This window comes from Phocoena sinus, chromosome 5 (genome assembly GCF_008692025.1).
Source record: "Phocoena sinus isolate mPhoSin1 chromosome 5, mPhoSin1.pri, whole genome shotgun sequence".
NCBI classification, from domain to species: domain Eukaryota; kingdom Metazoa; phylum Chordata; class Mammalia; order Artiodactyla; family Phocoenidae; genus Phocoena; species Phocoena sinus.
Genome location: NC_045767.1, coordinates 105433660 through 105455456, shown reverse-complemented (window position 1 = coordinate 105455456; position 21797 = coordinate 105433660). Strand labels below are relative to the sequence as shown.

The 21797-nt window shown below is 43.2% G+C and overlaps 1 pseudogene; it reads right to left on the bottom strand.

Moving 5' to 3' along the window:
- Positions 1-6737: 6737 nt before the first annotated feature.
- Positions 6738-12834, bottom strand: LOC116753991 (annotated as a pseudogene).
- Between the last annotated feature and the right edge of the window lie 8963 nt (positions 12835-21797).

Sequence of the window (21797 nt, the reverse complement as noted above, 5' to 3'; positions counted from 1 at the left end):
AACTTACCCTCAGACCTGACAATTGATACTATTGCTGGTTAATTTTTTTGACCAGGATTAATCTGTGTGGTCCATATTGAAAATAATTAAATTCTTGTGGGAAGGCTAACCCTTCAAAGAGTTGGAGAAACAAGCAGCTCATTTTATTCTTCATTTCATGACAAGTGGGGGTCGCAATACTCATATCAGATGAAATAGACTTTAAAACAAAGACTATAAAGAAAGATAAAGAAGGACACTACATAATGGTAAAAAGGATCAATACAAGGAGAGGATATTATTCTTCATTTCAAGCTTGAGTAAGAAGTGTGTTTGTTTTCTATATTTATTTGTGTCCTCTGCTTCTTCTTGCTAGATAAACTTTTCAAGACAAGACCAAAATTTGATATTTTTTATCATGAATTCTGAACACAGGTATAATGCTAATGATCATTTACATAATGGTAATTGTCTAAACAGAACATATTAATTAGGAATTCAATATTCAGGTCATTTGACTTGTCAGAAGAACATAGGTGTTGCTATTCTTACTTATCTTTTGAGATCCAAAAGGAAATGGAATTTACCAGTTGCAGGGGCATCCCTTCAGGAATAAGTGGCTTAAAATTGAGAAATAACTAGTGTTTTATATGTGAGAGATTTTAAGTGACGTGACTGTTAAAGAAAAGATTGTAAAGATATAGTATCCAAACATAGCAGTAATCCATGAGAGAAAAATGATTGAAAGAAATTTGTAACTGTAAATTATTTTAGAAAATATGGAATTCCCTTTGTAATGAGCAAAATATTAAATATTCATAGTACAATGCTTATTTATGAACTGTAATCAGCATTCTATAAAAGTGTTGTGAAATGATCAGAACATGTTAATTACCTAATTAATACAAATTTGACTAAAATAAAGTATAGCATGTTAACCTAAGTTTAATTTAGATCAATTTACATGTAATTACTTTAAGTTGAAGGGAGCTTTCACCAAATACAGATTTTACAAATCATTTATGCACTCGTTCATTTACTACACAAAGATATTTTTTACATGAGGTCAATGTTCTAAGTTTTCTTTGATTTATCTATGAACACCCACTATGTTCCAGACACTGTGCCAGTGGTGGCTGATACAGGGCAGTTTAAACAAAGGAAGGAAATAACTAGCCCGTTCTGGACCTTCAGATCTCTGCCCAGATGTTCCTCCTCAAGCCTCCCCTGACTGCCCCATCTAAGTTAGGTTCCGCAGTAATTGCTGTCATAGTTTGTATGCTTCCTTTGTAGGACTTATCACCACTAGTTTATTTGTTTGTCTACTTATATATTACACTTCTATCCTCCACAATGTAAACTTTATGAAGGCTTACATGTCTTGTTTGTAAGCATATTAGCTACTCAACTAATGCATGGAAGAGACATGCATTAGTTAAGGTAGTATGACTTGACGGCTTAAGGTAAATAGGAGCTTTTCTCTTAGTGATATAAAGTACAGTTAGAGTGAAACCAGAAGCCAGTCTATAAGAACTAAATCATGTACACCTATCTAGATGGAAGTATACATATTGATACACATTATTGAGATGTATATTAACACTTTCTAGTGGTACATGCTAACACATGTCATGCAGAACTATAGCCTGAATGTATGGGTCCCCCTCCCAATTCATATGTTGAAACCCAACCCTTTGGGAGGTGCTTGGGTCATGATTGTGGAAACCTCATTAATGGGATGAGCGCCCTTATGAAAGAAACCCCAAAGAGCTTCCTCATCCTTTCCAGCATGTGAGGATAAGCCAAAAAGACGGACACTTATAACCCAGGAAGTGAGCCCTTGCCAGACACCAAATCTTCTGGCACCTTGATCTTGGACTTCCCAGCAACCAGACTGTGAGAAATAAGTTTCTGGTGTTTATAAATTGCCCAGTCTATGGGATTTTTGTTATAGCAGCCCAAAAGGACTAAGACATATAAGTATACATTTTAACACACATTACAAAGGTACTTATTAATACATGTTATGGAGGTTCATGCTAACACACCATAGGAGTACACATTAGCATATTATGGAGTTACATGTTAACACATTATGGAAGTATGTGTTAACACACTATAGAGGTACGTGGTAGCATGTGTTATGGAGGTACATGTTAACACATGTTACAGAGGCACACATTAAAGTGCATTATGGGGTAGAGACTAACACAGTTATGGAAGTACATCTTAGCATATGTTATGGAGGCACATGCTGACACAGAGCATGGAGGTGCATGTTAACACATGTGCATGAGCTTATTGATACACGTTATGGAAGTACATGCTAACACATGTCATGGAGGCACGTGATAACACATGTTATGGAAGTACATATTAAGAGCTGAGGAAGCACTGGGGATGGATCAACTAACCTTACTTAAGAATGAGTAAATGATGTTTGACTTGGGTATTATATGACAAATTAAAGTTTTCTAGGTAAAAAATATTCAATAGAGAACATAAAGCTGAAGATAAGCTAAAGGGCTAAAAGTGTGATAAAAACTATAAAATAAAGGGCTTGTAGACCTAACATCTCAGGTCTGAAGGAGAGGCCATCACAGCTCTGCTTGTGGATAGGGTCACTTCCAAGTTGCTGTTAATGAGCCAACCAGAATCTATGTCACATTTTGTTTCCCTTTAATTTTTTAAAAAGACCCTCTTTATAACTATTGCAATCCCTTCTTTTTTTTGTCTAGATGTGGCACAAAACCTGCAAATCTGGATATGGAGGGAAGGATCATTGGGGAATCATGGAAGTAGTACTGGTCAGTTTTGGTCCTCAAGGTTTGATTGGGAAGCACACTGGCTGCCTGGAGGGGAGCTGGGGAGAGAAGCGACAGGATGGTCATAGCATGAAAAAGGCAGTGATAGTGGTTATGAAGTCAAGACACAGGGGTACTTCTGGGAGCCCTGTTTCTTTCAGGGTAAAAGATGAAGTCACTCCTGGTGAGCAGATAGCCTCTACAGAGGGTGCAATCATTCCTCCGGGAGAGGAGGATAAGCTGCCCTTGTCCACCTGTGCTACATTGGCCATGAGTGAATAAATGAGTGCTAGTACTTTAAATGATAACTGGGACTTTTCGGAATTTATAGCTTTGTTATATAATCTTCAGATTAAATATGTGCGGTTTTTCATATTGAGTACGCCTCAGCCTGTACCAGTATCTTGAGGGTGCATTTAACTGAAGAACTTTAGGCTTCCTATAGCGGTTTGTTGATTGAGTTGAAACACTCAAACAGTGACCTCAGTCTTTGTGTTAGAAGAGATTTGTCACAAGTTTTACATATATTATGTTTACAAACATAATCCCAACTTCTAAGGTACAGTTAGAGTATACCAATCAGGCAACCCATAAGTATTTTTTGAATGCATACTCGTCATTCATTTATTCACTGAATTATTTTTTCAAATGTGTCTGTATTTTTTTGTTTGTTCAGCACTTTGCCAAGTTTAATAAGCATAGAAAGTGGTCCTTAAAGAGGATTCATTCTAATGCTTTTGGCATACTTGTTGACACATAGAGTTAGTAATTACAGAATTTTTAACCAGACTGTATTTGTGAGCTGGTACAGAACCAGTACAGAAGGCATTTCAGTGTTCCTCTTACAGCAAATAATGCACAGTGATCCTCTAACACCCAAAGCTTCCAGGAAGGAGGGTATACCATGAGTGGCTTTGAAGTTAATGAAAGTCTAATAAATTTTGGATTTTGGTAGAAACATTTCTATTGAATATATATAGTAATGCTACATATTGGTATAATGTAAAACTGAACTCAGAGAAAATTTTTTACAATTATAAAGTGTTCCTTAAATTTACTATGAATGCACTGAATGAGTTTATTGAGGTAAACACTCATGTTACTCCTGAAATAACATAAAGAGGGGTACACCTGGCTCAGCAAAATGTATCAATTACTGAAGGACATTTTTTTCTACTCTGAATAGGTTAATCATAGAGTTCTGAAATTTTAATTGACTGGTGTTTGATACGCCTTTGAGCAAATCAGAACCCTATTGCCTACCGTATATTGATATTTTTTTCACAGAGAAATTTACTAAAAATGATAAAAAGAAAGAACTCCTCTATGACTTAAGCTAAATGTTAGAGCAGCTCACTGTTCATTCCTGTCTGACAGTGCACAGTGCTGCCAGCCACCCTCCTGGCCTGTATAATACAACCAGACACATGTGGGTATGCTCCTCAATCGCTGTTCCTTGCGCACAGTTTCAGCTCAGCATTGTACGCTGTAGATATCCTTGTTCTCAGTGAATGTCTCCCTCTTTTGCTCTGCCTTTGTCATTAGTCTGAAAACTTGGAACAACTTATCTATGATCTTTAGTTTCTCTTCAAGATTGTGATTTTTAGATTTGCTGCTTGTGGCCACCTCAGGTAAACATTCCACCTGAACTTCTCCACCCCTGAGAGACCTTCTCTTTACCTCTTTCTCACATTTCTCACCTGGTGAGCAGATCCTGGGCAAATTTTCCCTTTGCAGTGTAATTTGCCTTTGCTAGTGGGTAAACCATTGCAGTTTTCAAGTGCTGTTAAGAATTTTAGGTTTCCTTATTATGGAAATAATAAAAGATAAGTTAATTAAGTGATATTTAAAGTGCAATTATTTTTTTAAAAGGAGAAGACATCAGTACTTATATCTTTGAGCTCCGTTTAAAAGAGTTTTGATGAATATGGAAGACCACCATGATTTTTCAGGGTACAGTGACACCAAGTATACATCTTTTCAGGTTCTTAGCTAAGTCCACTTTCCACCACACTATCGCTTCCACATTCTCAACTACATTATGGCTGTGATTAAATGATCTCCCACATATGAAGTACCATTGTAAAACTGAGCTCTCTGTTTGTTCCTTCTGGGTTTGCCACTAAGGAAGTTATTCGAGATACATATCAAATCTCCTGGATTGAGATGAATTGGCATGAAATATGATCTGAGGACCATGAGGGATCTACCAGTATCTTTGTGTCACTGCAGTCTCATGGAGAGGCTTTTGTGAGTCCCTGTGGGCCAAGAGCTAGAGGCATGAGAAACCGTAGCTGCATGGTCACAGATGCTGTAAACCTCTCCTTCCTCTGTGTGTCAGCCGTCTCCTTAGCAACACATTTTCTCTCTTGCCTTTGGAAATTGTTATTGAGTAGAAACGTTTTGGGTTGTTATAGTAATGAAGATGACTAAAACCAAGGCCAAGAGATAACTGCTTTCCTCCCCAGTAGGAAAAGAACTCTCCCATGAATGTACATTAGTCGTTAGTTGAGCATTCCCCTCATACTTGATGGCTTTATAGGGACCCTCATGCTGAAGTCCCATAAGCTGGGTTTGAAAATACCTTGGAAACCCAAGTGAATTCTGCCAGGAAAAGGACAATTCAAAATTCATTATAAGAACCAATTCTAGGAAAAAATTCAAGAAGTATGGCCCACTTTCTAATTTGTGTCGTGTTAAACTGAAGGAACTATAAACTTATTAGCTACCCCTTAGAAAACGGAACGGTGCAGCACCACAATTATGTCACATTTTTAAAAGAACACAAGTTTGGGGAGACACTGTAAATAGTAAACCTTAATTACTGATAAATAATGTACTGAGTCAACCAAAGGTTTTTCTTGGAGACTTGAAAGTAAAAGGAGGAAATGTATTCAAGTAGATAATCATTTATGTAATCCTTGCCAGCTATGAGTGCAAATGAGGTGACACCAATATTTTCCTGGCCCCTGAATTCACCTGGTAATGCAGCATTTTTATCATCACTTAAAATCTCTCATAGGATTATTGTTGAGCATCTGTGGGGTTGTCACATGTGAGACTATGAAAATGTTGTACACCAGGTTCTGCTTTGACCCTTCCCAGATGCCCATTTCCCTCCACAGCCCATGAGGGCATTTCACATTAGTTTAAAATTTCATATTTTTTTTAATTTTAAAAAATAATTTTATGTAATAAAAAGTAAAAGTCCTTGTCCAACCATCCTCGTGGGTCACCTGTGTCTCTCACACAGATCACTCAAGTTAATGGGGAAGAAAGAACAGGGGGCCCAAGTCTGAGGTTATAAATAATAGAAAATAAAAGATCTTCCATCTCCAGCGGGGGAATAGATGAGAGGATAGGAGAGCAAGATGGGGTAGGGATGGGCAGGGGCAGAGCATAAACCCCCCACTGTTGGGAGCCAAGAAGTTTTCGCCATTAGAAGATGGCCGACATCCTGCTTCTCTTCCTGCTTAATGAGATAAAAGCCCGCGCCTAAAAACAAAAGCCCGCGCCTAAAAACGAAAGCCCGCGCACGCAGCACCAATGATAATTTGCCAAATACTTCCCTTATTCTGGATCCCGCCCCCCTTTCTCTGTACTGTATAAATACAGCTACTGCAGCAATAAAAGTTTGAGGCTTGATCAGGATTTTTTCTTGCCTCCATTCTTTCGCGTCTCCTGCCCCTTCTTCTCTTTTCAACCCCTACAGGTTCCTCCTCGGACTCACAAGGATTTGTCCTGCTGGTCAGGACTCCCGGGGACGCCCGGGGCCGAGCACACCCCACCCCTGTTGGACCCTGGCCCTGCCCACTTTGAGGCCCTTCCCATTCAAGGCACTTGTCAGGAATTCCACAGATCCCCAAGGGGGAGATAAGGGGCTGGGGGGCTGGGACTTCTCCGAGCTGCTGGGGGAAGAGACACAGATCACTCTTCCCTCCACTCATGGAGGTCTCAGGTCACAGCCAGGACAATCTTCAGTTCCATGGGGGGTGGAAGGGGAGCTGCCGGGAGGGATGAGATTGAACTGGTTGGAGGGGAAAGAGAAGAGAGCAGGCACATTAGAACCCAAGCAGCTGTCCCTTCATCCAATGCCGTCCAGTGTGGGGTGTGGGGGGAGTGTTGATAGGTCCGGCCTCCTCAAGGTGTCTCATGGGGCTGTCAGAAGCACAGATCAATCGCTGTTTCCCAGTGAACCAGAGCTCTTCCTCATGTGCCCAGCTCAGCCCCCCACATCCCAGCCTGACGTTGTCTGCTGTGCTGACCTTACCTGGGCTAAGTCAGGAGACAGTTGGGTTCACTGAGAGCTGAGGAGGCAGCGGGGAGGGGGGCTGCTGGATCACAACTGAGGGAGGATGGAAAGAAGCAAAGAACAGAGCCAGGAGCAAGCCCCTGGTGGCAGCGACTGTGGCTTCTGCTCACCCTACATCACAGACAGGTGCAGGTCGGCAGGCGCCCTGTGCAACAGCCCTGCCTCCAAGACCCCTCACTCCCCACCCAGAGCCCGTGCATCCTGCCCTACCTGCAGTGCGTCAGCCAAATTCCTCCAGCTAATGAGAACTCATGAATCCTGTCATCAGCTCCTCCCGGACATCCAGGCACCTGGCCAGGCTGCTCACCTTGGGAGTGTCCGATGTAGGGGTAGGGTGAGTGTATGGAAGCTGAGAATGCAGGCACCCCACTGTGGGGCATTGCACCTTGAGGGGAGCCCCCATGGCTCTGGGGTAGGTGCAGCATCATCATCTGGGGCAGGTGGGGGGCCCCAGGGTGAGGAGGCTGGGCTGTTGTGATTCCAGTTTGGACATGGGCGTGGGTAACATGGGCCATATTGGTGACACCATGGGGCAGCTGCTGGTGGGCATGGATGGAATACACAGTGGCTGGTTGGGGGAAGCTGCTTTGATGGGACTGGGCAGAAGGTCCGGGTGGCAGAGAAGGTGGTGTACCTGTCAGGACCCCTGGGTGGTACAGGCTCTGCTATGGCTATACACTGCCCAGGTACACTGCCACCTGGTGCTGGATGGGACCAGGGTCCACATGCTGGGACTGCAGTTGGCTCCCAATAGGCATGGTGGCTGGTGCGCATGGAGCTACATGGCATGGTGCAGATAGGACTGGTGAACCGTGGCATAAAGGGCTTGGGGGGTGGGCTGCTCTGCAGAAGTGTACTGAGGGGTGAAGGGTGACACAATGGCCTGGGGATGGCTCCCTGACATCAGCATGCATGGGTTGCTTTGAAGCATGGGGGCAAACACTGTCTGTGAGGGGTAGGGGGCTATGGGCTGCATCATGGTGGGCTGGCCTGGGAACTGCTGTGGGTTGTAGGGGATGTAGGAAGAATAAGGTGTGGCAACCACCAGAGGTGGGGCAGAAGCGGTGGTGGTGGCCTGCATCATCAGAGGGGCTGAAGCAGTCTGGTATTTGTCCGAGTGCTGGGAGGGCAGCGAGCCTTTTGCTCCCTGGTACTTGTCCTGCTGTCCAGGCATTGAGTTGGACACAGGATTTCTGTCCTGAGGTGCCTGAACAGCTGGTCCCTGAGGTATGTAGGAAATGTACTGGGGGCTTTATAGCCCACTCTGACCTGCTGTCAGCACCGGAATGGAGGGAGTTGAATGAGTCCAGGGCCCAGGAGAAGTTGGAGTACTGATTGGTTTATTAACACACAGCAGGGGCTTAGTGGGATTGAACTCCTTGGCCTTAGGGTTCAGTGTTGACTTCTTCACTTGTTCAGCAACAGGGACCTCATCCTTGTCATCTCTTTGGCTTGGGCAAGGCAGAGGGGGCTGATCCCGCCCCTCGGTGCCTCCTGCTGGTGGCAGGGGTAGTTCATCCTCCTTAAGCGATACGGATTCTAAAAGGAAGAAACAGCCCCCATGGAGTCTGAAGCCAAAAGACCTCCTTCTCCTTCCCTTTGGCCTCCTTCTTTAGGATCTGGGGAGGGAAAGGATCCAGGCTGGTCTCAGGGGAGCTACTGGGCTGAAACTTAAACTGGGCCCCAAACTTTCTCAGTTCTCCCAGTTGAAAGTGTTTCTGTTTGTTCTGAAGGCCAGGGACTTTCCTAGCTATCCAGGACAGCTCCTGGAACTGCAGCATTCTCTCAGGTTACTTGGCCAGGAGTTCTTTTACATCTGTGGGGTCCAGTGAGATCTTTGGAGAAGCTGGGGAAATGGAGCCTACTCCAGGATCCCCAAATGATGACATCATGGGGATGGAAGCTGAAGAGGTCGGTACTGCTGAGCAGATGGGAGGCTCAGGACAGGAAGCTGAGACTGGGACAGGGGCAGCTGACTTGGGAGAGTGCAGGGGGTACATCCGGCCCACTGCAGGAGCAGGTGGAGCAGAAGCTTCTCCAGAAGGCCTGTTGCTGGGGGAAGACAGAGTCTTGGTACCTCTCAGAGGCCTTAGGGGACATGTGGGAGGGGCCTCCATTGATACTGCGTGTCTCAGAACCTGGGCTAGGGCTGCTATTGTCAAGATGGTGAAGGCCAAGAGGTGGCAAAGAGCTAAGGCCAGGCCGGCCGGCACGAGAACTACTGCATCGAACTCCTCCCCTGGGACATTCCTGAACTCGATGGGGTAGAGGGATATACTTTCCCTCTCTAAATGCCAAGCTGGGGCTCTCTCCTCCTGAACCCCGTTGCTGAACTGTACTGTTCTCCTCTTCAGTGCAACCTTCATCATTCTCCATGGCGATCCGCAGGCAGTACTGGGGGCTCGATTTAGTCTTTCAAGTCAACTGGGCTGCACACAGCTCCCGCTGATGAAACTCTTCTGAGTTGTCCTTCTCTAAGGGACAAGAAGAGAGACTACTGTCATAGGCGGTCTTTACACTGTAGTTCTCTTCATTGAACTTGAACATTTCACTGGGGCCCATCCATTGGACATGTCAGACTCCAGGTCATAGTCATCGCTGTTGCTGTCGCCCCCCTCCCAGCACTGAAGCATCTTCTCTTTGTGCTCCCCACTCACTTTTGAGTTCATGGCAATGGCTGAATCAGTGAACTTTAGTAGCATGATTGAAGTCAACATTTTGGAAGTAGACAAGCACGACATCACTTGACTTAAACACCATGGTGTCCACAATGTCTTCCTGACGAGGGCCACCTGCTGGCTCCGATGCTTTCTGTGCACAGCGTCTACTGCCAGTTCGAACTTTGAGCTCAGCATCCACAGGTGGTACCATTCTTCACCTTTACATCACAAGTGGAGCCCACAACAGTTGTAAGGAAATGCAGCATTCTGGAATTGCTGTCACCCTCAAACACCAGTGACTGTGGGGTGCCTTTCCTGTGCTTTGTCCCCTGGCGCTGCTGACGGCCGCTGCCCTGGCCTCTCCTGATATTTCTGCTGTGGTGGCGGTGGCTGCGGCGCCAAGATGCCCTCGGCTCCGGTGGAGCCTGCTCCCCGCAGCAGCTGCAGGCCCCAGGCAGGGGGAAGCGGCCGCAGGAGGCCCTGGGGCAGCCGAGGTGGAGGCCAGGGGCCCCCAGGAGGCCTCCGTTAGGATGGCTGGTGCTCTTGGGAGGCCAGTGGACCACGGCCTGTTGCGTGAGGGCGGCTGCTGGGGCTCGAGGTCTGTTGTGGTGACTGAGGCTTCAACTTGAGGGCAGCGTCCGGAAGGGGAATTAGGGGGAAGCGAGGGAAAGAGGAGGCCAGGGCTGGGCCCCTGATGGAGACTGTGGGAAGCGAGGGGGACTGGGAAGCTGGGGCCCCACCGCCGTTGGTGGGCGGGGGCGAGACCCACGGTGTCGGGAGCTCCATTCCTTTAATTCCAGATAATTTTATCTCACCATAACACATTATTATGACTCAAAGCATTTTATTGACCACCCTAACAAAACATGTATGTAAGTTGAAATTTAATTTTTGCACATGACCATATGACCTAGGGACCAATAGAATTCTTCCGAATTAAGAAACCCCAAAGGAAGCAGATGCTCAGCCTGGATGAGGCATAGTTTCACATCCAGCAGGCAACATGAGAATTTCTGTGCGGTGCTTGTACAATCTCATGTCTCTGGTACTTGGCCAAAAACCAACTGTCATCCATCAGGGGCATCCTCCCTCTGAACAAATAAAACTAAACATAGCAGGTGACCATTATGATGAGCAAGTGTCATTTACCCGAGTAATTGTGCCTATAAGCACTTAAGGAAGATTCATGTTGAAGGGGCTTACAGAGGTTATTGTTGACCGTCAGAGACAAACCAACGATGCAGAGAAAAAAATGTGGAAGAGATTAAGATCCATAGTTCATGGGGATAACTTTGGCACTCAAGAAATCTCTGGAGCTGAAAGATTTCAAGTAGAGTTAAGTAAACATGTTTTATACATCACACACAGTGGCGGAGATAAATTGTCAACAATTAGAAAATAACGTTGGTGCCTCATTTTAATAAGGCTACTGCTGAGGATATCTCTAACACATGTCCTAGCTGCCAATGGCATGATCCTTACAAAACTATAAAAGTAGGAAGTGAAAAGGAGGCAAAGTCCTGAAGCCCCTTTGAACATCCCCAAATGGATTTTATACAAATGCCCCAAGCAATGAGCTATGATTGTGTTCCAGTTATTATTTACTTTTTCTTAGGGTGAATCAAGGGCTTTCCTTGATTCAGCCTAAGAAAAAGTAAATAATAACTGGAACTATGGTCCTAAAAGTGGTAATAGTCCTCCTCCTTCTTCTATTAATAATATTAATAATAATAATTGCTTGACTTTATTTTCCTGACTGGGGTGTGGTGGAAGTCAAGAAATTCAGTTATCTCTCCATTGACATAGGCACATATTTCCTTGGCATTGCTATTATTTAACTCTGTAAATGTTCACTTTTTATTCAGAAACTTCACTGTCTTTTTCATCCAAAATTATCAGGAAAAGTAGAGAGAATCAATGGAATCCTACAATTATTATGAGCAAAGCTCTCAGAAATCCTTGAAATTTCAAGGCCTAAAGTATTACCAATTAGACTTGACCGGAACAAGACCAACTTCCTCCAGGACCCACAAGTTGTCTCCTCCCAAGTTAATGATAAGCCTTTCCATGTGTTTGGGAATTTCATTTCCAAAGTCAGGTTCTACCTATTGCAAACTGATATGATTAAATAATACAGGGGGCTCATATCCAGCTTTATTGCCAACAGATTCAAGCTCCATTATAGAACAGTCACCCTGCATGATCTGAAGCCTGAAAAGCTGGTCTTCAGGGAAAGACATCAGAGAACTCCACCCTTGAACCATGATGGAAAGAACATTATGATGTACTATTAACAATTGAAACAGCAGCAACACTCCAAGATGGTCATTAGATTCACATTTCTTAATTAAGAAGACATACACCATTTCCTCTAGAGCACTGGATGTCCAGTCCATCAGTAGTCTGTAAACTGACAGCTACACGGGTGAACAGTATCCTCCCAAGACTGGTCAAGTTGGTTACTGCAGACATAGACTGTTTCTGTCCAAGGCAACAGAATATAATTTTCTGATTCCCTGGTACAATTTTTCTTTGCTTACTTCTAGTCTCGGTTATTATTATTGTACTTTGACACCCTCTGTTAACTGAATAAAGGTTTTTCAACTTACTCTCTATTATTTCTATTCTGTTATATTTTTACTCCCTAAGGTCTTCTGCCCCTTAAGGAAAAACAAACTGTCTTGCTCATTTGTCTCTTAGCTACTGTGGTAGTTAATTTTATGTATCAACTTGACTGGATCAGGGAATGCCCAGGTATCTGGTGAAACTATTTCTGGGTGTTGTCTGTGAGGGTGTTTCTAGATGAGATTAGTATTTGAGCTGGTGGGCTCAGTAAAGTAAGTTGCCCTCTCCAACTGGTAGGCATCATCCAACGTGTTAAGGGCCTGAATAAAACAAAAAGGTGGAAGAAGGAGGCATTTGCCCCTTTTTCCTGCCTCATTGCTGCTGAGCTGGGACATATCTCATCTTTTCCTGCCCTCAGGCTGGCATTTACACTATTGGCTTCTCCCATTCTCAGGCCTTCAGGCTTGGACTGAACTACACCACTGGCCTCCTGGGTCTGCAGCTCGTGGATCATGGGCCTCCTTAGCCTCTATAACTGCATGACCCAGTTCCTCATAATAGATCTCCTTTCATATCCTATTGGTTCTATGTCTCTGGAGGACCCTGACTAATACAGCTACAATTCTGAATTTAATTCATTACTAGACTTGTGTTCTTCTACCTGATTCTGCTGACAGAAAAATGTAATAGTTATTCCTTTTAACATTTCAGAAGGTAGACTTCATCTTATAGGCCCCTTCTCATTCTTAAATTTCAATCACATAATGCATTCCAAGCTTCAGCCTTGTGAAAAGTGGACCTTGACTCCACATCAACAAAATGATTTTTCTCAGGTCATCACAACCCTGTCAACAAAACCTACCATGCCGGGAATGGGAACTAATATTGGAGCTATCATAGCTATAATCATCAGTCTGTTCTCTTCAGAGCTGTTTACTTTAAAGGGACAACGACTGGCTCACTACAGTTGATATAAACACTATGCATATTCCCAATAGTATCTGTGCCCCTTTCAGGTACTTCTTATGAGAATATCTTCTGCTCTGGAAGCTCCACCAACTAGGTTAAATTTATTGTCCAGTTGATGAAATAAAATTTATGTTTTAACAAGAAAAAATTAAACATAAAATTCTCTCTCTGTGTTACTTGGGTCTTCTCCCTCCCTAATGTGCAGGGTGCATCTGCCATACACATTAACCAGAGCTCCTCAAAGATGGAAGAGCGTACTCAACCTTAAAAATCAATTTTATTTCTTTCTTCTGATGCTAGCAATGTAACTTCTTAAAAGAATAGTGTTCTTTCCCAGCTCTGTAGGGGATCATGGTGACTTGCTGTTTCTTTTACCTGGACTATGTGTTTACCTGGACTATGTATCCTTGGTGAACTTTATGTAAAATATATCATTTTGATGTATGATCCTTTGTCTCAAAAATGTATATGACTTTGCCTTCCAACTTCTAACAGGTGGAACAGTTCTCAGAGCTTGCTGAGAATCTGCTTCCCTGGTTATAATTCTCAGTTTGGCTTGAATAATATTCCATTTTTCTTCTTATCTTGATAGTAAATTGAATTTTCATTGACACAGTGTTGTCACAAATAATCATGTAGCCATTGATTTCCTCTTAGCTAGCCAAGGGAAAATTGATGCTGTGAGAAACACTTCTAACCTAAATATTATACCTAGGTAAATACTACAGGTAAGTGAGCACATGGTTTGGGACATTACTCATGCCCCAAACTCTAAAACAGGTCAGGATAATTTAATAGGTCACTACCACCTTTACCCTCACCCCTTATTATTAGCCTCCGAAACAGTTTTCAATGTTGGACCAAAAAAGGTGAGACTGAGGAAAACAGTGGAGACATGAGGGGCTAGAAAGCAACTTGCTTAACCTCCATATCCTTAAGGACAGCAATCTTCTGAACATGGAATTTTTTCAGTATTTTCCTTACATTTTAAATATCTTTCCTCTGATTTCAAACAATCCTGAGGAAACGGTTTTGAGAAGCACTGATTTGTCCTTCACTTTTACTTGTAACACCTCTCTCACAGGTAACACAATGTCTCATTTTATGTCAGACAAGGAACTGAAATAAAATCTTGGAGGTTTTATGAGAAGGGTGTGAATTGGCAATAGTCAAACCACTAAGCCACCTCTACTTCCACCCTGTTTTTCCTACCTCCCAGCCACACTTCATGTTCTTCAAATACGAGCATGTGCATATGATGTGTTCTAACATTTCTGAACTGCTGTAAGAATGCCTCAGTAACCAATATTCCTTCCAGGAATTATCACAGGTTTTTATTTTTGTACGAGAATTACTAGATTGCCCTCAACATGTCCAAACATTCAAAACTTTAAAAGCCCTCAATCCATATTCTGATCTTCTCTAGCAAACCAGCTTTTATTTAAAAAATACTACCCTTAAATAGAGAAAATCATATAAATCTATTTATTTCACCTTTATTATTTAATATTTATTAGATTCTCTTTAATAGACAACACTTATTTATTTATAGATCACTTTTTGTTATAACTTATTCTAAAAGTGTTGATCTAATAACTCAAACTTGGATGAGAGAAAATGCTAAATTAAAAGTGTGAAACTTTTTTTATTTATTTGTGTTTATACTCACAGAGAAGCTTTGTAGTACAATGAGAAGAGCTTGGACTCTGGATTCCAAATACATGATTTCAAGTCCTAGGAATATCCCTTGCTGTGACCTCAGGCAATTTAGTGAAACCTGTTACATCTTATTTAAAAACAAAAATTGAATATACTCCGATATAATTCAAGATGAGGCATTTTACTCTCATTAATAAAACTTATAAGGAGAAATTGTAGTCCAGGACACTTTATAGACAGATTCAGGCACAAAATATCCTTTCCAAGAGGGTAGTGTGCAAGTGGTGAGTTTTCCATGACCCCTGATGGTGAGAGTTGTGGGTGGAGAACCTGGGAGAATACTTTAGAAACAGACCTTCTCTACCCTCGACCACCTGGGAATTCTAAGAGCAGGGAGGAGAGAAGATTTGAATCTGATGACAGATTGAAACTTCAATATCAACCAGATTTTTAATACTGGAAAAAGAGATATGAGTGACCCAAAAGCTCTGGTATTTATGCAAGATTATCTGTCAGAGATGAGAAAACCAACAGAGCTAGTCTGAAGGGCAGTTTTGAGAACAACACTAAAGCTATTTCTTAATTGTACACCACTGAGTCTAGCCACCCCAATAAATGTTCTATCTGTAAAGCACCTGGCACATAGAATGAGCTCAAGATATGCTAGTTCCTTCCCTCTTACTAGTTCTGGGTCCTTCACAAGCTCAGTCCCTCTGAAGGTCCTCACCTATGACACACAGGGAGTTACCACGAAATCCAAATGAGATCAGGGGTTCAAATGCTACCTCATTCACACACTTTCTGGTTCCTTGAGTTCCTTTCCTTCTTTACATCCATTCATTGTTAATGTGAAGTCTCAAAATCAAGGAAATAATACCCAGAAAGAATATGGAAAAAAAAAAGAAAGCTGAATTTTAAATTGGCCATATTCTGATCCTCACAATTTAAGTCTAACATATTTTAACACTGTTCAGGTATTACAAGTTTCCAAAGGAGCAAAGAAAAGAATTCTCCTTCTCTTTGGCAGTTATATCAAATTGAGGATTTAATTCCTACAGATTTTCTTTTACATGTGCTTCTATAAACTCACAAATCTATAAATGTTAGCATGACTAACAGTTTTGAACTACTTCAATAAACTCTTGCTAATTGTAACTAAGTGAAGAGAAACAGCAGGCTATTGAAGGGAATCAATAAAAATGTATCTGTAAGCAATTTTAAAAGACATAAAATCAATGAAGTAAGTGGATTTTATTTGAAAAGTATTTTTCAGAGGAAGTGTTTTGTTGAGTACATAAGATTCCCGAAGAACACATTAGTATTTTATATAAATAGTTGAAAAGAGCTTGAATGTGTTTGGAAAGTTCATTCTTTCGCAAAATTTAAGTATTCTACCTGATGACTTAGTATTTTGTTTAGCAGATTTTTGTCCTTAATTAATATGTCATTAAAGTTTAGGCTTATTCTAATTATCTCAAATTCTAAATCTGTAGAATTGAATGTAAAATCCAAAAATGAATATTGTTTTGCTTCAGTTATAATTTCCATCAACAGGAGGAGATACTGGGCAAACAGAAAAGGCAGTGCTGGATGCGGTGGGACCCACAAGAAAGAAGAAACCCATAGCACAACTGAGTGTAAATCAGGGCCTCTGGGTCCTGGACCTGGAGCTCTGACACCAGTGCTATGGTGGCCTAGGGTGGTAGGCAGAAGACTTTAACCAGGCAGGCAATCAATCACTGGGGGTCCAAAAGGACACAGCAGCATGTCTCCTCCATTGTAAAGAGCAGAGTCACAGGCGCTAATATGGAACCTGCTGGCAGGAAGTCTGACAGCAGGAAGCAGGGAACCCAGATATTGGGCTGGGGGTTCAAGGCAAAAACTTCAGTCTTTGAGTGCACCTAAAGATGGCAAAATAGGTTCCTGAAAGTTCTGGGAGGTTTAGTCCTGGAAATGTTATCAGAACTAGCCCACAAAGTGAGCACCAAATTAGCTCCAAGTGTGTTTATTCCCAGATCATAGCACTAAACTCCTTTGGCCTAAATCAGAAATGGTTCTAGCAGTTGGGGCTACATTGAACCTGCAAGTGGATTCAAGAGAACAGGAATTTAATCGGGTTTTTGGTATGTGCTTTCATATTTATGTTAGATCCTTGAGAGAACTATTGTCATCCTGACTTATTTTTTTCCAGCTCCAAGATGAGATCATTTTTGTGTACATTCCTTAAGAGAAAGTTGAGAGAATTTAATACGATTATGGCCCTTGAGTTCTTTGCATTTATTTTTCTAAATTGGGAAGTCTCAGTGCTAAAGCTTGGTTTAGACAAGGATTAATTGGAAGTAGTTTATGTGCATATGTGCTACTGTGAAGTGTGCCATCCTTAGAAAGTGTCACCCTAAGCTTTACTGAATGAAAGAACCCATTCTGATCATCACCAGAGCCCCTCAGATTGTATATTTATACACACAGAGACACACTCTTTGCAATTGCACTCTTTCTCTCTCTGTACATAAATAAGTATGTATGTTTAAATAGAATCTATATACATACATATCCCATGCAAGCCTACTCTTTATGCAATATGGAAAAAAGCAACAAATTTCTAAAATTAAATAAACAGAAAGAGGTGTGTTTACTTTGTCCAAAGCTTAATGCAATCACTTCTTAGCCTTTTACAAGAAAGGGGCCAGAATTCAATTGCAAGTTTTCTACACAGTTTATTAAGGTAGAAGATAAAATACATCCTCCAATCAGAGAGGAAAATTGAGAATGAAAAAACAAAAAAACTGTGACAAGAGCTGCCTGGGACCCTTAATGGAGCGTAAGTGTTCCTAAAATCTGGGGCAGAAATAAAAGTAATTTCTACAGCATGGAAAATGGAAACAGACTCATTTCACTGGGAATCCTCTTCCCCCTTCTATGTGCATTGTTGTGAAACCCACCTGTCCACTCTTGTTTCTCCCTACTTTCCCTTTTCATTTCTATCATGCTCTTTAGAAAGAACTCTAGTTATCAATTTCTTATTTGCTCTACCATCTTTAACTTTTCTTTCATTTATTCTCCTTTTAGTTTTATCCATATTTCCCACTTTCCTCTCCTTCATTTCTATTGTTTTAACTGTTGATGTTCAGTGGAATACCACTCTATTATTCTTTCCCCATCTGTCTCCAAATTCAATACTATACATACTTGAAATATATCATGAGAATTTGTTTTAACCTCAAATATTAAATGGAACTTCTTCTCTCTTCTCTCTCTCTCTCATAACAATTAGAAAAGATGTTGTATTAGCTAAACTGCCTTTTGAACCATCATTTTATCCCAGAAGCAATGTAGTGCACTTAGTTCCTTTGGGCAGGCCTCCACTTCTACCAGACATTTTATGTTTCTTCTTTACCAGTTCCTCATGAAGTTTACTTTATATTGTCTAGAATAATTTTCTTAGAAGAAAATTGGTTGAGATCAAAACTCTTGGTTTTTCAGAGTAAGACTTGATCATCTAATATGCTTAAGAACTGGCACACCTCCAACCCTCTGACTTCCCTTCTCTTTTAGCCTTGGACCCTGCTCCTTCTCACACTCCGTATCCTTGGAAGCCCTTAAAACACTCCTTGCACTCGGAGATCTCATTCACTCTCATAGATTCAACTATATGAGTTATTTTCAAATCTACCACCAGTCTCAAAATTACCAACAGAATTTCTTAATCCTACATTCCCAGTTGTCTGTAAATTATTTTCATCTGAGTACCACGAATATTTCAACCTTCATGTGTTCTAAACCAGTAACTTTCAATTTTTTCTAAACACAGATTCCTTTCTATAATATGTCTTAAATGGAAAACCAGTATTTTATCAGATTAAAGCTAATAGAGGGAGACGGGGGAAGATGGCGGAAGAGTAAGACGTGGAGATCGCCTTCCTCCTCACGGATACACCAGAAATACATCTACACGTGGAACAACTCCTACAGAACACCTACTGAAGGCTGGCAGAAGACCTCAGAGCTCCCAAAAGGCAAGAAACTCCCCACGTACCTGGGTAGGGCAAAAGAAAAAAAGAAAAAACAGAGACAAAAGAATAAGGACGGCACCTGCACCAGTGGGAGGGAGCTGTGAAGGAGGAAAAGTTTCCACACACTAGGAAGCCCCTCCGCGGGCGGAGACTGCGGGAGGCGGAGGGGGGAGCTTCGGGACCGCGGAGTAGTGCACAGCGACGGGTGCGGAGGGCAAAGCGGGGAGATTCCTGCACAGACGATCGGTGCCAACCGGCACTCACCAGCCCGAGAGGCTTGTCTGCTCACCCGCCGGGGCGGGCGGAGCTGTGAGCTGAGGCTCGGGTTTCGGTTTTGGACGGAGCGCAGGGAGAGGACTGGGGTTGGCGGCTTGAACATAGCCTGAAGGGGTTGGTGCGCCACGACTAGCCAGGAGGGAGTTCGGGGAAAAGCCTGAACCTGCCGAAGAGGCAAGAGACTTTTTCTTCCCTCTTTGTTTCCTGGTGCGCGAGGAGAGGGGTTTAAGAGCGCTGCTTAAAGGAACTCCAGAGACGGGCGCGAGCCGCGGCTAAAAGCGCGAACCCCAGAGACGGGCGCGAGCCGCGGCTGAGGGCGCGAGCCCCCGAGACGGGCGCGAGCCGCGGCGGGAAGCGCGAACCCCAGAGACGGGCGCGAGCCGCGGCTAAAACCGTGGACCCCAGAGACAGGCGGGAGACGCTGGGGCTGCTGCTACCACCACCAGGGGGGCTGTGTGCGAGCACAGGTCACTCTCCGAGCCCCTCTTCCGCGGAGCCTGTGCAGGCCGCCACTGCCAGGTTCCCGGGATCCAGGGACAACTTCCCCGGGAGTACGCACGGCGGGTCTCAGGCTGGTGCAACGTCACGCCGGCCTCTGCCGCAGCGTCACGCCGCCTCTGCCGCCGCAGGCCCGCCCCGCACTCAGTGCCCCTCCTTCCCCCATCCCCCAACCCCCGGCCTGAGTGAGCCGGAGCTCCCGAATCAGCGGCTCCTTTAACCCCATCCTGTCTGAGCAAAAAACAGATGCCCTCCAGCGACCTGCGCGCAGGGGCAGGGCCGGGTACAAAGCTGAGCTCCTGTGAGCTGTGAGAGCAGGGAGGAGAGGGGGAGATCTTTCCCGGCAGCCGCGGAGGCGGCGGATTGAAGCTCCACAATCAACTTGATGTGCCCTGCATTGTGGAATACCTGAATAGACAGGGAGTGATCCCAAATTGAAGAGGTGGAATTTAGGAGCGAGATCTGTGATTTTTTCCCCTTTTCCTCTTTTTGTGAATGTGTGCGTGTATGCTTCTGTGTGAGATCTTGTCTGTATACTCTTGCTTCCACCATTTGTCCTAGGGCTCTATCCGTCCATGGTTTTTTTTTTAAAAAAAAAATTTTTTTTTCTTAATAATTAATTTTAATTGTAATAACTTTATTGTACTTTACCTTCGTTCTTTCTTTCTTTCTTTCCTTCCTTCCTTCCCTCCTTTAGACAGCGAATCACCCCAGGTTGAGGAGGTGGTCTCTGGGAGCAGGATTTATGATTTTTCCCCCTTTGCCTCTCTTTGTGAACGTGTATGTGTATGCTTCTGTGTAAGATTTTCTCTGTATAGCTTTGCTTCCAACATTTGTCCTAGGGTTCTATCCGTTCCTTTTTTTTTTTTTTCTAAATATTTTTTAGCACAATAACTATATTATACTTTATTTTATTTTTACTGTATCTTCTTTCTTTCTGTCTTTTTTCCTTCTTTCCCTCCTTCCTTCCTTCCTTCCTCCCTCCCTCCCTCCTTTCTTTCCTTCTTTGCTTCTTTCTTTCTTCCTTCCTTTCCTCCTTTCCTTCTTTCTTTCCTCATACTTCTACTAATTCTCTCTACATTTTCTCCTTCTTTCCCTCCTTCCTTCCTCCCTCCCTCCCTCCCTCCTTTCTTTCCTTCTTTGCTTCTTTCTTCCTTCCTTCCTTTCCTCCTTTCCCTCTTTCTTTCCCGATACTTCTACTAATTCTCTCTACATTTTCTCCTTCTTTCCCTCCTTCCTTCCTTCCTCCCTCCCTCCCTCCCTCCTTTCTTTCCTTCTTTGCTTCTTTCTTCCTTCCTTCCTTTCCTCCTTTCCTTCTTTCTTTCCTCATACTTCTAATAATTCTCTCTACTTTGTCTCCCTTTTATTCTGAGCCATGTGGATGAAAGGCTCTTGGTGCTCCAGCCCAGGAGGCAGGGCTCTGCCTCTGAGGTAGGAGAGCCAACTTCAGGACACTGGTCAACAAGAGACCTCCCAGCTCCACATAATATTAAACGGTGGAAATCTCCCAGAGACCTCCATCTTAACACCAACACCCAGCTTCACTCAACGACCACCAAGCTACAGTGCTGGACAACCTATGACAAACAACTAGCAAAACAGGAACACAACCCCACCCATTAACAGAGAGGCTGCCTAAAATCATAACAAGGCCACAGACACCCCAAAACACACCACCAGACGTGAACCTGCCCACTAGAGAGACAAGATCCAGCCTCATCCAGCACAACACAGGCACTAGTCCCCTCCACCAGGAAGCCTACACAACCCACTGAAACAACCTTAGCCACTGGAGACAGACATCAAAAACAACGGGAACTACGAAAGTGCAGCCTGCAAAAAGGAGACCCCAAACACAGTAAGATAAGCAAAATGAGAAGACAGAAAAACACACAGCAGATGAAGGAGCAAGATAAAAACCCACCAGACCTAACAAATGAAGAGGAAATAGGCAATCTACCTGAAAAAGAATTCAGAATAATGATAGTAAGGATGATCCGAAATCTTGGAAGTAGAATGGACAAAATGCAAGAAACAGTTAACAAGGACCTACAAGAACTAA